The 16101-nt window shown below is 37.6% G+C and overlaps 1 protein-coding gene across 2 annotated transcripts in view; it reads left to right on the top strand.

Annotated features, from left to right (window-relative positions):
* Positions 1-6023: 6023 nt before the first annotated feature.
* MID1 (midline 1) overlaps positions 6024-16101 on the top strand; it is a 180415-nt gene continuing 170337 nt past the window's right edge. The window contains exon 1 of one of the 2 annotated variants that reach the window (XM_088160192.1): positions 6024-6114. The gene's annotated coding sequence lies outside the window, so the exon portion shown is untranslated. Of the gene's footprint in view, positions 6115-7182; positions 7437-16101 lie in introns of those variants that run through there. The other variant, XM_014882422.2, reaches the window with a different exon arrangement.

Genomic DNA, 16101 nt, shown 5'->3' with positions numbered 1-16101 from the left:
GTGTAAGACAAAAAAATTAAAAGCTAAGAATAGATCATAAGTAGGGATCCAATAACATACATTTTTTGTTTCTGATGTTATGCTTCATACATGCCTAATGGGTTTAAAAAAATGTTAAACACATTGGGGTTTTTTGTGCAATGTATCTTCATTATTATTCTCTAACACATATTTATTCCAGAAAGCTTACCCTTCTCTGACTGACATGCTATTTTAGTTTTTAAAATATTACAAAAGAAAAATTTAAAAAAGTCTTTTAAAAATAATTTCTGTAGGGAAGTGTGAGGTATTTAGCTGGAAAACTCAGATTAATGCCATTATTATTACTATTACATCATTATAATTTTTTGTGTGTCTGCAAAATATGTATTTCTCGATTTCAGTTCCTATGTGCCTCGCATATGCAATAGCGAGATTTTTATCGTTCTCTTTCTTTCTCGGCTTTCAGTCGGAGGCATCCCTGCTCACGGTGATGCTCACAGCTTCGCACGGTTTAGCCATGGGAGGGAGCCTCTCCTCTTGCAAAGCTAAGGCGGGGAGCTGCAAGCCTTGGTCTTGGCAGGTCTCTTCCTGACGATTTGCATCTGGAAGTGTAAACCCTTCCTTTTCTCCTGTGCGGCGGATCCACGGCACTTTCACGGGCAGGTCCATTTACACGGGGGCTGGTTCCACAAACAGCTGCTCTGAAACTCCCAAACCTGCTCCCAGTAGATTTTAGAAGTGCAAGATCATACCCGCACATAAGAGGGATTCAGGGTTTTTTTGAAAATAGTTGGGTCACATAAGTATTTGCCAGCATCACTCTCTCATCCAGCTGGTACAGGAAAGAATGTTGCTTACCTGGTGCTGCAGAGGCTGTACTCTGGCTTCTTTCATCACATATTTCTCTTCATTACGGACAATAAACTTTGGCCAGTCAGTATTTTGGTTATTGTCCATTAATTCAAGTTGAGTTTGACCTTAGCACAAAGATTATGCCGTTCATAATAAAACTTATGCTTTAGTGGAGGTTCCTTTAGGAGGAAGGAAACACATGGCTGAGTATAATAAAATTTCTGACTATTTTGATTACGTTGAATTAGACCAGTAAGCTGCTATAAGAGAAAGAGAAATTACTCACTCAAATTAAAAGCCACAAAATAAATGCAGAAGGGAAATACATCATTACAGAGGAGAACCAGAATGGTCAGAGAAGCCTGAGCAAAAGAATAATATAAAATGTTATAAGAGCTTAAAAACCAAATTAAATTAATTTTTAGGCAAATTGACTGCATAAATATTTATGTGAGATGTAAAAGAAGGTGCCCTTGAAGTTTGTATGTGTTCAAAAATAATTTCCTGGAGTTACTTGTGCTGCTTGGTGATTCAGCTTGAGGTTCCCTTTTCCAATGGTCAGAGGTTTCCCTCATGTTTGACCATCAGGAATGGCATCCTCTTCCTCATCATACAGGTCTGAGCTGGGCCACTGAAGGTGAAGTGGCCTCTGAAAGAGGGACGGAGATTGCTGCTGAGCTGTTACAGAAACACAGCACTTGCAGTACCTGGAATGAGAGTTCCCAGTGTACTCCAACAGGAAAGTGGGCTCTCCAGCCTGGCAAAGCTGCCTTTTCAAGTTTTCTCCCCTTCTTATTTCGGTTCTAAGGCCAATCCTCTACCATTTAATACATACTCTAAAATCTCTCCTGGATTGTAACAGGTTTATCTTACGTTATTTTGCAGAAACGAGCAACAACCAAAAAAAACCAACCAAAAAACAAAAACAAAAATGAAAAAAAAAAAAATCTCACATTTTCTCACAGCAAGAGCAGTGCATGGTATTAACTCAGGCATTTCTCACACCTAATATTCTACTTTTCTTGCATACATTATTGGATAATGTCCAGATAAAGTCATATGTTATTTTTTCTTGTCATATGAATATGATGATAATTCCTGGGAGGAATCTTTAATGAGGGAGAAAATCTGCAACAGTGCTTATATTCCAGCTCAGTACTACAAATTCTTGTTGGTATAAGTAGATTTCTTGTATGGAGTCTGATTAACTGTAAGGCATTGATGATGCTTGTGTTTGCAGCAGTTTGCAGGGCAGTTTCCCACAAGTTATTTATACCATACGTCAATATCCCACTTTATTCCTTACTTCTCCTCCCCCTTCCCAAACATACCCTAGTTAACTCTATTAATTTCTCTTTGTTTTGGAAAAATGGGCAAGAATACCACTATGTAAATCATTGTGTATATGTTTTCACTGTAGTAATATTCAAAAGTTGGAATTCCAGCTGTGCTGCAAACCTCTGAACTACAGGGAAAATACATGTGTCTCCTCCAAAAGACTTAATAGTCTGAGGCTCCAAGCCTAAGAATTTTTTAGCAGATGTTTGTCTTTAAATGCTAAAGGGGTTACAAAAGTCCTGATGGTTGGGCTTTAAAGGCCTTCCAGTCTTCTCAATGCCTGTGTCTGTGCCTGCTCATATCAGTCTGTCTGTAGCACAGTTGTGATGACAATATCTGGTCTTTAAAAAGTACCAGGGGATGTCCATAGTATTGATGTCTCCATGCTTCCCACTTATCCCTAGGCTGGTGCAGAAGGCTGTAGAAGATGGGTTGGCTGAACAAGAGGTGTACCCACTGTCCATAATTATAGTGTTACCCTTATCTTTCACCAGCATGCCATATCTGCCAAAGCCTCTGAAAAGTCACTCAGAATGTGTTTTCTTGCCAAATTTACAGATAATCTCTTTTTTGCTCTTTGTACCTTATTGCTGAAGGTGGAATGAAAATTTAGTGTTGCTCAAGCCCCATGCTGTTCTTTTACTTCACTGTTTTAATTTTGCTCTTCTATCTTACTTGAGGAAGGCTGACATATTTTCTGAAGTTTGCAGGCTGATGCACCAGTGTTGGCTGACGTTCTTTGAAGTTCCAAGCTAGACATCCTCAGCTTCACACATACACTCCTAATGTAAACCCAGCTGCACAGCTGAATCCTTGCTTTCATCCAGCTCTGAAAAAAAAGCAGAGTGGGTTTAGACTGAATCCACAGAGATCAAACCCCAGGGAAATGCTATTAGATAGCCCTTGACAAAGTGAAACATGGACTTCAGTAACATTCTAGCTCAAGCGACTCTAATCATCTGAGTTTTTAATTTCTCTCCCTTTTTACTCAACTATGTTTTTACTGTGTTCTCCTCTCATTGCTAATCCTTCATTCTTGCTGGGTCATTCCTCTTCCAGTTCATAGAGTTGCCACCCCACTGCTTTCTCAGAAGAAAAATCTGGTAAAATAGATTTAAAAATATGTTATATGAGCATAGATCATTAAATAACCTTGCCATTGAATAGTAAACTTTTAAAATAGACTGTGTTAAGGAGCCCATTAAAAAGTGTACCCACTAGAACATCTACTGACTATGGAACTCATGTTTCTCAATCAAATGCTTAAAAGTCAGCTGGTGTAACTTTAAAAGATGCATTTCCTTCTGTTTATAAAGATATGCCACCTCCAAGTCTAGATCATCTTTAAGGTCTCTTCCAACCCAAGTTTTTTTATAATTCCGTTTTCTATGCTGCCTTTATGAATTACTGGGAGTTTAGGATAAAAAAATATTCCAAGAGCTGCAGTAGATTGCACTAATCAGTCGCACTAGTGAGTCTCAAAGAGCTTAGAAATCTTTTGTTTTGCTAGAATCTTTTCCAGTGCAATTGCCTGCATGATTCTGCTTGTAGAAAAGATTCTTCAAACTGCTCTTATAATTGCTATTAAACATATATGGCTGTTATCCAAATGAAAGCCTTATCCAAGAGCCTCACACTTTTTGTTAATCCTAGAAACGTGGAAAACAGAAAATGTTGTGCAAAAAAAGGTGCTTTGGACAAATTATACAGATAAGAGGACATAGTTATGAGCAAGCAGAGAAAAACTTATGGAGCAGTGTGCAAACCTGCTGCTATTTGCTAACGATCAAACTGCCTCCAGATATTTATCATGAGTCTGAAGGTTATATTCTGCTACAAGAATGAGAAAAATTAGCTCTTCCAAAATTTTAGTGCCTGTTGCTTTTGTCCTACTGTGAATATTTTGTTCCTCTATGCAAGCTTCCAAGTACAAAGGTGGCTGTATTTTTCATGCTTCATTCTTCCTTTTGATCGGTAGAGCTCATCTCGTTTGTGCACAGCACAGTTAACCACCTGCTGGATGGTACAAACTTGTATTTAGAGGTGATGTATTTATATCAAGTGGTCTGTGAAGAGGCCTTATTGTTTCTGAAATGTTTAAGGTACTTCCTTCTTTACAATGGGAATGCTCTCAGATTGTTAGGGAGAAACAAAGAAGCAATGGTGGCAGTTTAGAAGCTGTAATTGGGATATAAATGGTTCACAAGTACATCTTTTAAAACTTCTTTTTAAAGGGTGAAATTCATACCACATGACTTTCACCATGCTAGAGTCCCCCCTAAGTCCCAGAATGGGGTCACCTAAGCCAAGAGTGTAATTTTATGTAGTTCTTAGGGGAAAAAAAACCAAAAACCAACCAACCAACCAACCAAACAAACGACAACAACAACAACAACAAAAAAACAAACATAAAACAAAACCTGAAACTCGGACTTGAATTGATGAAACTCTGTAATTGCTGATATTCCTCTGTATAAATCTGTCAGATTTTGCTTTTTTTGAATATCAATCAATTTCTGTCTTTTGTTTGATTATCATTCAATATCATAAGTTGGGTACTACCTCACAATATTCTACAGAAATAAAAACATTTTAAAATATGGAACCACTTAAAATACTGTTATCTGAAACAAAGTGCATCTTTTTGAAGACAGTAGTAGTTTTTGAAAGAAAGAACAGAAGCCCAAATTTTTTGCAGAATATTTTTTGCAGAAATTCGGAATATTAGACCCCAAACTATAAACAATAGTAACATAATTTGTGTGATAACAAATACAGGCCATATTAAGCTTTATCTGAAACATGAGTAGACTAGTCCCTGTGTTCAGAAATCATCTTCTAGAGCATGAGGGTCACTGGAACTGGGGTAAATTATTCTAGAACAGCAGAGATTTGGCTTTCTGCCAGAGACCTCCTTGAGGCAGGTCATTTGGCTCCAGTACTCACCTGTAAAACCAGAGATCTGACACCCTCCAGTATTCATGATGAACCCATCTGATTAGATGGACAATCAGAAACAAAGATCAAAATATATTAGCAATCTGTGCTCCTCTCTAAGGAAATCAGAGGCCAACTACAAGCATTAGGATATCTGTTAATGAGCTCAGGCCTGTGGAGGTGGAGCCTTACATTTCAGAGCTCATTCAGCATCTTCCTTTTTCAACTTTTTTCATGGAATGGCAATTTCTTCATGAAGAGTTATGTGAAATCTGGCAGGATTTTTATGTTAAATATGTTAATCTTGTAAAAAGATTTCTGGATTCATTTTCCCAGAGAATCTGCATTCAAATACTGCAGACACCAATTTTAAGATATATGAACCCTCTGCTATATTATAATGTCTTTTAGGTAATAAATAAAACACATCACATTGCAATTGTTTGCCTCACATTACTGCAGTGAGATCTTTGTCCAGTAAAGAATTGTTCAAGATTCATGGTTCAATAATTGAATTATCACAGTTAAGAGATAATTCACAAAAGTCACAGTCCAAGTGTTCTTTGAGCATAAATGAAACAAACTGAATTCTTTCTTTCCATCTTTCCTTTGTTCTCTGGTGATGTTGCTATTTTCTTAAAGTAAAATATGTCTGAAAGAAACAATTTGGATTAATTCCTCCTCTTGAAGCCTTTTCCTTCAGCCCTTAGACTCCAACTCCGACAAAAGTGGAAAGGGATGCCCTGAAATTCCCATTTTTGAGGTAGGAAAATGTGTTCCAGGTATTTATTGCACGTTTGGCTCACTGTTAAAATGGTTTTGTATGGTGGAAGATTCTCCTCTGCTCCTGTCTCCTCCTTCAGCTGAGCAATAATGGGGAAGCAGGGCTGTGAAGTCACAACCCACATTGTGAAAAGAGATCACATCCATCAAACTGTCACCTTGCTTTTCTCTCCAGGGTCACAGAGGAACAAAGTCAGCTTGTGTCAGGTTGAAATAGCATTGGTAAGTGTTAGTGTGTGTGAAGCTGGTGGCTTGAAGTCTATTTATTTTGTTTGAAAGGCTCAAACAGCATGCTGCCAAGCAGAGGAACAAGCAGGAGGAAGTCTCCTTATAAATTATTACTGGAAGGCTCACAGCCAACATTTAAGATGTGAAATTATGCCATCTGCTTATGTAGGTCTTTGATTTACTTTGTGGCAGCTGCCTGTTTCTGAGTTTTTGCATCTTGTGGAGAAGTAAAACTTGCGCTAAAAACTATCATGACAACAGTGTTTCTTCAACAAAGATTTAATGCTTTCTTGAAAAGCAGAGGCTATGCAGGGGATGTTATCTCAATACCTATCTCATGTTTTCAAGAAAATTAGTATTAAAAATGTTGTCGCTTTCTACATAAACTGGAAATGAAGATAGAATCCTTTTCTCATTGTAAAAAATGCAATTGCTTGTTCTGATTTTAGCTATCAGAAGCATTTCAGGGAGGCACCAGTGGTTTTTTAATATAGTGACTCATAATGTTATTGATTTTGTGTCTGTTAGGGTCTCTTTTCCTATAATTTTGTTATTGATTTCCTGAGGGAACAATTTTGTTGGTTTTTTTGCAGTTTGAAATATTTAAGATTTACTTGCGTGTTCTTTGTGAAAAAGAAACATCTAAGGCCCAACAAGAGCTTTAGAAGTTACATGGCTAATTTTAAAAGAAAAAAAAAAAGCCTAATTACATCAGTGCAGGCTGAGATGCATGCGGGGGACTCTTGCAAGCACCCAGGGGTGTTGTCATTTCAGAGATGAGTGGCTGGGAGAGTACCACTGGAGATGTGCACTGTTCCGTGTGCTGTGCTGTGTGTGCTGTGTGTGCCCTGTGCTGTGTGTGCTGTGTGTGCCCTGTGCTGTGCGTGCCCTGTGCTGTGTGTGCCCTGTGCTGTGTGTTCCTGGGTGCTGTGTGTTCCCGGGTGCCGTGTGTGCTGTGTGTTCCCGGGTGCTGTGCCCAAGTCCTGGCAGGCTAGAGCGGCTGTCCATGCTGGGATGCAGCGCGGCGGGGCTGGCGCTGAGCGCTGCCAGCATCTCCGCTTCCCCACCCCCGGGGATCGCTCCTGCTGAAGGCATTCCGTGCGCGCTGCTTTTTCCTGGGCGAGGATTAGCGAGTAGGAGAATGGCTTTGTGAGGAAGCTCGGAGAGTGGGAGCTGAAGAGAGGCTGAACAGAGGGGCCGAAAGACTTTAGCCTTTCATAGTTCTTTCAGTCAGTTCATTCTGAGAGACCAATTGCATGAGATACGGCAGCTGGGGGTTTTGTTTTCCTTTCAGCTGTGTACTGTAGGAGAAGCTGGTAAGGTTATTTTTTTTTTCCTTGTTCTACTGTTCCACGATGCTATTGTAATTGCTTTATCGAAGAGACTTGTTTGGTGAGGAAGGGAAGTTGGTTAATGATGCTGAGGGTCCCTGCATTGTCTGTGCTTTGTGCAGCTGCGCTTTGGGGAGAGGCACTGTTTACAGTACAGGGGCTGGTTTCCGCTGAACAACTTCGCTGATATTTCTTCCAAAGTTGTTTGAGCCTTTCTTTCTGCAAAGCTAGGAAAATAAACAAACAAACAGACTTGGCTGTTTAAAAATGGGTGAATTTATAGAGGCTGCAATTTGTTGAAAAATCTGTTCTGCCTAATTCTTAGTTTCAGATGTTCTTGCTTTGATGTTATCAGATTTGTTACTTTGCTGACTCAACTCCAAAATTGGGTTTTATTTGAGAACCTTTCTTCACAAATCTTTTCATGTTTTCAGCAGGACCAAGATAAATTGATAGTCAAAGAAAACAAAACAAAAATGTATCTGTGGAAGGTGGAATTATTTGAGGAAAGGAAAATCTTAGGGGAATTCAGGAATTAAAAAATAAAAGAAGAAGCATTAATTCTTGGCAGTAATTTTTAACAGAAGGCTTCTATCAGTGTAATGGGAAGCATGTGGTTAGGCAGAGAATAGAAACACTCTTTTAGAAGATCCAAGATGCACAGGTGCATATCCTGTCTAACTACACCCTTCCAAAGTCAAAGTTATCATATTTGTTGTCTTTAAGAAAAAAAAAAAAAGGAATGTTAAACCAGAAGATCGTGGCTATCCTGTTCCTTTTGTTGTTTCTAGAATAGTGACTTGTGTTGGTCAGAATCTTTTATTTCCTTTCATATTATCGTGGGAAACTTTAGCTTGAATTGGTGGGACATATGTGAGCGCAGCTTGGGGTACACCATGCCTATTCCACAGGCAGGCTCTGAAAATCCTGCCTGTGACTCAGACGAATTCTAAAGACCATAATTACCAACAAAAGTTTCCTTTGTGGCCATTCAAAAATCACAAACAAGGTAAGAGGGAATGATTGACAACAGTTACACTACTGATTGACAGAGAACCAAAAACTTGGCCTGTGACTTACTATGTTAGTTTTTCAATAAGTGTTGACCTTTTTCACTATTATTCTGGTTTTTTCTGATGGACTATTCCCAAGTCTTCTATTGAGGCTAGAATGTCTATCTAAAATGTGTCTTTGTAATTACTGCCTATAGTCTGTATGTCTCCTTACAATGATATGCTTATTTGTTGATGCCGAAACAAAATTCAGAGATGCATTGCAATCAGACCTCCATGAAAGAATTGTATCTTTTATATGCCTCACATGCTTAGCTATTGATTTCAGCTACAGATTTCACTCCTATGAAGTAATGAAGTGCCACATCCAAATCCTGCAGATTTATACTCACATTCTAGCTGTTAATAATGGAAGGCCCAAAGATATCAATGTGGTTACTCATGTGAGTAAAGATTTGGAGACCCATTTCCCATTCATGAATGAAATGGTTTGGGAAATGCACAGTTACTATGGTTCTCTTTTGGCTCAAAAACAAAAATCTCCACAAAAACAACCACTAATGAGATCTGCTAGAGGGGCTCAAGGATAGAAAAATTCAGTGATATAAGAATGCAGTATTAATCTAAGAATGTGACAGCAGTGTTTTAGAAGTTAAAATAAAAATGTTCCCTCTCTTCAGCTTCTTAACAGCTTTAGAAGCAAGGGAAGCTTAAGGAATCTCTAGATATGGCCATGACTCTTGAAATACCACAACTATGAGGTACTTCTTACCTTAAAAATAAAAGTTAATTTAGGGTGGTCTTTATCATGTATTTGTACCTACTCTTCGTGGTAAGTGTCAGTCCTAGCAAATGACAATAAACTGATATTTCTGGTTAGGCTTCTCCTGGTTGTATGTAGGCAAAGGTAACAATATCTCCAGGGTGCAATGCTTATTTCACATGCTTCATTTCACTGCATGCAAACAAGAAGTAGGATGCATTTTCTGATAATTGATACACCAATTAAGGATCCTGAGTTCTCTAAAAGAGAAATTACTCTAGTTCAGTGTTTCTAAACTGTTCTAAACATCCTTTAGTTTACAGAGATACAAGAGATATATTTGCTGCTACTTCTTTCCTAGTTTTCATTAATTCTGAATTTCCAAATTGTATTTCCAAAAAAAATAGGCATCTAACTTAACAGAACTCACAACTGATTTTATACCTCTGGATGGTAAAGGAACTATACTAAAATTGTTTTGCCAAAGAGTCCTGAATTTACCTGTCTGAAACAGAGAATTGGCTATCCCATCAATTTTTAAAAAGCAGAGATACATGGACTTTTAAATGGCCTTTAGTGTTGGAAAAATGGGCCTTCATCACCACCAACATTTAGGCATGAAGAAGTAAATCTTGGCTATAAATGTCTTTTATTAAGTTAAAGCAAAACAAAATTTCAAAGGTAGAGGGAAACACATAAGGAAACATAACATTCACTTACTTATAAAATTAGAGCAATCTAAACATGTTCCAGCAGTCATTAGCTATCTGCTGTTTGTCACAACTGAAAGGTTTATGCAGATCAAAACAGGAATAATGCTTTTCAAAACACATAAACATTTCTGTAAAAGAAATTGTGAAGGTGGAGTTACCACACGGTGCTGTGCTGGCATTTGGTGATTTTTTGGTGAGTTTTTTCACATTTCTTGGTCCAAATGCTGCATAAACACCACGTAGAGCAAAAAAGGGCCTAACAAGAAAAAAGGGTATGTTTTCTATATTATTGACATACATAGTTATATATGTGCATATAAACATTAATGAAAATCTATTAAAATGTACTTGGCACACTGCACATTTTCCCAGCTGGTTTTGTTAGTATTCTTTTACTTGTATTCTTGCTTGCACCACTCTAAGATCTGTTGCCTGAACAGATCTGAAAAGACTCGTGCAAACATCAAACATCTTCCATGTTAACACTTTCTGTGTTATTAGACAGAGGATTCACAAAGCTTACACTTAGAGCTGAAGGCTGCCCATCTTCCTAGGAATTACTACCTCAAGTGCATGTCACTAAGTCAGGCTAAGCATACTCCAAAAGAATTTTACTTATCTTATTCTTAACAGGAGGAAAGCACACCTGGGCTCTCCCAGGAAGCTGCCATGTTGCAAACAGTAAGCAGCAGGAGGTCCTGTCTGGTGGGAAAGGATAGGAATTAGCAAGCACAGATCCCTCTTGACTGCCTGACAAAACAAGAGATTTTTGAATCCTGATTTAAAATCATCATTTATCATTTTTTAAAAAATGCTGTGAAAATAGTCAGACACCAGTTCAGTATTTTTTAACTCATGAAGTAATAGAATATAGAACAGGTGGAGTATTTTTGTCATATATATTTCAATGATACTTAAAATTTCTAGATATGTCTCCATAACTCTCAAAACTTCGCGATGGAAATCTGCATGGTTGCTGGTGCATCATTCTGTTTTGCACATCCTCCAGCACCTTAGAATCACAGTGTGTTCCATATCCTGGGATTTTCTTGTTTTTAAATCCATTGTAAACAAGCAGATATTGAACTGCTTAGTAGGAGGTCATCTGCAGGATGGTTTGAATGTATGATCTGTGGGAGACTGTAATGATATATGGCTAAGGTTTGAAGAGTTTGCACACATCCCACTCTCTTAGTGGGGTGTGCTTCAATAATATATGGCCATATCCCTTCATCTTTGAAAAGCTGTAATGTTCACAAGCATGTTGTACCTCCTGGTTGGATGTAAGTAATTTTCATCTTTGAAATCTCAGTTCTTTCTAGAAAAGTAGTATTCATTTTCTATGATAAACTTTCAGGTCTTAAGGGATTGACTTTTGGTCCATTGAAAGTTAAATTTCAGCCTACAGAGTATGACTGGGCAGACTGGGCAGGATGCTGTCTGTCACAGCTGATGCAGAGTGAAATTACAGAGATGTGTGGTCTTATCCAATTAAAACTGACTGAAATTTTAATGGTCTTTTGCTTACACTTCGGGAAAGACCACCAGTGATTTCCTAAGGGGAAAGAACTTTTAGCTTCCAACAATACCTGAGTCTGTCCAAGCCCAGTACATTATTAGCTGACATCTATGGAGATTTGTAAGAACTTTTGAAGTTTTCTGGATTGCATACAGACAGAATAGAGAAACTGATTGTTTTTACTTCCATGAATAGGAGTATCATAGTTCAGTGCTAAATAAAGGAAGCTAAGGGTCAAGCTGTCAGTCAAAATTCAAAACTCATCTACATTACAAAAATGCAGAACTTTTTTTCCTGCGTTAGTCCTTCTTACCCAGTGCAAACCCAGTGTGGAACTGGTGTAAGAACTGAGACTTCAGGACTTCAAAGACTTTCAGAGCATTCTCAGGAGGCACATGAAGGAACAATGAATTTTGACTGCTTCTGCACCTCTCTTAAATCCTAGAGTTTGCACTGGGTGCTACTTCATTTTATGACTATTTCTGTACTCCACACCTTTTGCTCTCTAAGTCAATAAATTGCCCAGAAAGTGTTTTGAAATGTCAGTAGATGCTGAGAGAACAATAGGAGTGAAAGCTGGGAGAACATGCAATACAGCCTGGTTGGCATTCAGTTCTAGATTAAGATTCTAAAAACTGGGAAACGGTACATAAATGTCAAGTGACAGCTGACACCTGAAGTACAATTCTCTTGCCCACACACAGGAATCTAGTGCCACTAGAGATGCATTAAGGTACCTCAGACACCCATGAGGGCCTGAGAGGTGACACAGGACATGGTGATGCCTTTCTGGAGAAGCAGCACTGCCATGCCTCTGAAATGAGGCCCCTCTGTGTAGACCCCTCAACAGGGAGGCCATCTCATCCCTCTGCTCCTCTCATTCCACTGCTCATCATCACTGGCTATAATGCCAGCTTTCACAGTCAGCCTGTCTACAGGCAGACACCCACAATTTGAATACTGCTGACTTTTATTACTTCTTTTTATTATGGCACTACTATTGAAGCAAAAGTTATTTATGCACTAACATTAAAGTGTTCCTGTTCATTGTGGAAATAGGAGGAGAAAGAAAATCAGGAAGGGAGGAGGAAATTGTATTTGTCCTATCTTCTGAAGGTACCTACTTTGAATGCTTGAATTAGGACTTTCATTGGCTTTGTAAACAACTGAGACCTATATAGACCTTATCTTAATTATTTAAGTTCTATATAAACCTCTAGCCAAGGGGAGATAGTCTCCTTGGACTGATTCTTGTGGCCTTGATAAGATGCTGAGCTGGTAACATCCAGGTCTAGTTGATAGAAAACATCAGGCATGCTTATTATATCTTAGGTCATCTGAGTGTTACACTTTCCTAAGGTTATTCTAAGTTCTCTTAATGTGTGTTGAGACTAAAAGAGATTCAACCAACAGTTCTTTTCAAGATACTTTTCATAATATTCTATTAATCTAATTTGGCATAATTTCTCTCTGAAATGGTTGGATCTGACTTTTAGATCTACCTTTCTTCATCATTTGAATGGGACCATCGCCTCTGAGAAATTAATTCGAGGAAAGAAATGCTCTCCTTGTGTTATGTATCACTCACATTAAGTCCTTTTGCTGACGCATCTTTAAACTTTCACATTGTTATCCATATCTATAATGTTTGTCTAATGTATCCATGTGTATTTTGAAACAATATACATTTGCACTCTACCTCACAATTCCTTTGTTTTCAGGAAATTATTTCCCCAACTGAAAACATAAATTACAAGTCCAGTTATTGTCTGTTTTGGGGCCCATAGCTAGAGTTCAGATGGTAGGGCAATTGGTTTACTAATTAACATATTAATGAAGCATAGTTTGACGGATCTTGATTAACATAGGCTCAGTCAACATCTTAATTAGCCAGAAGCACATCATGAGGTATTGGTGCCTGTCTTCCAATCCCTGAGGTTTTTTGCCAAGCAAGTACAGGTTCCTCAATAGCTGTTTTCCATAGAATTGTTAAAGCTAAGACCTTAATAATTGCTCTAATGAGGGAAGTTAGTTAAAAACTGTTTGGCCATGTGTAGAACACCTGAGGTAGCAAAGCATCTTCATTAGAGGGCAGATCCCAGCCAATTTGCAACCTGGATCGGGTATGATATTAAATAACACATTTGTGCCAAAACCACATTGAGCACAGAATATGTTTTTTAAGAACTGTGGATGTTTTTATCTGATTGATTAGTTCCACATGTATGCAGCCCCAGGAATCTCTCCACAGGAGCCCACATGGAATTGGGATAAGCACAATTTAAATATGTCTTTGTAGTTGAGTAACCTGCTGGGCAGGACTTCATCTCTGGTAACAATGTCTCTCCTGATATTTTGTTTAAAGGCTTGCTAGTCTGCAGCTAATTTATTTTACAAGTAAAAATCAACTTTCTTCATACAGATATGTTTTAAAATTCCTTGAATACTATCAAATATTGTTTTCAAAAGCTAGACTGTCTGAGGACTAACTCCCAGTGGGACAAGGAAAGGAAACGTTTAGAATTTTCCCCATTTGATTCCTTGCTGTACATCTTTCACTGCTGCAAAATACACACAATAATATGTAGATTGAAATGTAAGCTGTATATTTATTTTTATTTTCAAAAGGAAAATTTTGTTATGAAATATTTGATTTTAGTGGGAAAAGTGTTTATTTATTGAATGAAACCAGAAAATTATCTCCCTTATTATATGTTCCCACTATCACAAGTATGCAGAATAAAAATGCAAGTAACATGTACACTGTGTAATTTCTGTCCTTGCTTTCATGATAGCTGGTGTAAGAGCTGCTGGTGGTGACAGAGAGGAAAACATCTGTTGTGTTGTGTGGAATTGGCATCTGAGCAAAACAGGGAGCAATTTATGACCTTATATTTTCTACTGTCATCAAGCACAACACTGTGATTTTCTGCTTGGTTTCTGAGAAGAAGAGATAAGAACTATCTTTGAAACCAGTACCAGTCACTGTGTGAGTGTCAAATTCTACCCTGGCCTTCCACCTGAAGGGACTGATAGCACAGCCTCCCATACAGAAAGTCTTCCCTCACTGCAAAAGTGCAGAAAAGATTCCCTGAGATCAAAACCACTTACAAATTACAGATATCTCTTGCCAAAATTTAGATAATTTCTTAGTGGAAAAGATCCAGGAAGCTTCTTTGGTCTATTTGCCTGCCAATGTCTTGTTATTTTTTATATCCTCTCAAAAGCTGCATTACATGCAATCCACTCCTGTAGGTTTTAGTGACAGTCTGGTGTCTTATTTAGAGGTTTATTTTCTTGGTATTAAATATTCACTTCATGCTCATGTTTGTACATCATACTACAGTACAAAACATCCTGCTCCCTTCAACTCAAGTCGCTAAACAAAAGTACTCTGTACATAATTATAAAAACATTGCATTTCTAAAGATACTGTAAGTTTCAGATGAATGATGAGAATTTGTACTGAATCCTTTTGTGAAAAACAAATCTAAAAGGCTATTGAAGCCCTAATGTTTACCATTATAAAATAAAAATTTAATGCTTTGAAATATGGAGTGATAGATATTGCCTTGACATACAGAACTTGAAATATCTTAGGCTAAAAAAGAGCAATTTTAATCTATGTGGAGCCAGGCATTCAAAAAATTCAGCAGCTATCTGCAGTTGCCATATTGCATTAATGTGAATGCTACCAACATTTCTTGACCTAAGTACATAGAAATTGATGGGTACAGTTTTTTTAAGCCTAAACACATATTGATAGAGCTCCCACTGAGGTTACTGCAGTCTACAGATGTCATGTGATAACTGAAAATGGCTGTTTGGATAAGTAACACGACTAAAGGTAAAAATCTCGGTATTTAATGGCTGAAAAACAAAAGAGAAACAGTGATTTAAACACTTATTCTTGAGATGATTTTTGTATCTGGAGTTTGGATATTTTTTTAGCCATGGACAATAGCACTGGAAACTGTTCCCTCTAAATCCAGAAGGAAACTTTTCTAACAGATGGTTATAACTTCAGCCTTACCTCCTCTTGAACATCAGTGGAGGAAACTGTGCTTGATCTCTGTTTCATCTTTTGTGAGATTCATACTACTAATATGTTTTATATTATTCCTTGTTACTTTTCCTTCTGATATCCATCCTGGATAACAAATTAAAAATGGGGATTTATCTTTGCTAACCTCCATGAATCAAAATGACAGATTGTTTTATAGTTAATTCTAAAGGATAAGTCTTTTCATACGTGCCTTCTGGAGGTTTATGTCTTTCTGCATTATAGCAGAAGCTCACGTACTTAGATTTAACCCCAACTTCTATCTTTTATATGTGAGATAAATCTCTCCTTTAATAACTTAAATTTGGTGTCATTATAACGTTAAAGTCTGCAGAACTATCTTGACATTTAAAGAACATAAAATACCATCCCTACACACATAGACTGCAAACATTTTTAAAGAGGAGACACATCTAAAATACTTAATCACTCTTTGAAACTAATAGTTAACAGTAAAATGTATATTAATGTGTAACCTGTTTCACTCTGGAAAGTTGTAGCACCTATTTTCAAGTCTTAGAACATTATTTTCTAAGGATTTCCTGAATTCTTAAATACCAAATTCAAGTGACTGCAATC

The sequence above is a fragment of the Sturnus vulgaris genome, chromosome 2 (assembly GCF_052056855.1).
Source record: "Sturnus vulgaris isolate bStuVul1 chromosome 2, bStuVul1.hap1, whole genome shotgun sequence".
In the NCBI taxonomy this organism is placed as follows: domain Eukaryota; kingdom Metazoa; phylum Chordata; class Aves; order Passeriformes; family Sturnidae; genus Sturnus; species Sturnus vulgaris.
Note: the sequence above shows the minus strand (reverse complement) of the source record. Positions and strands in the feature narration are given on the sequence as shown.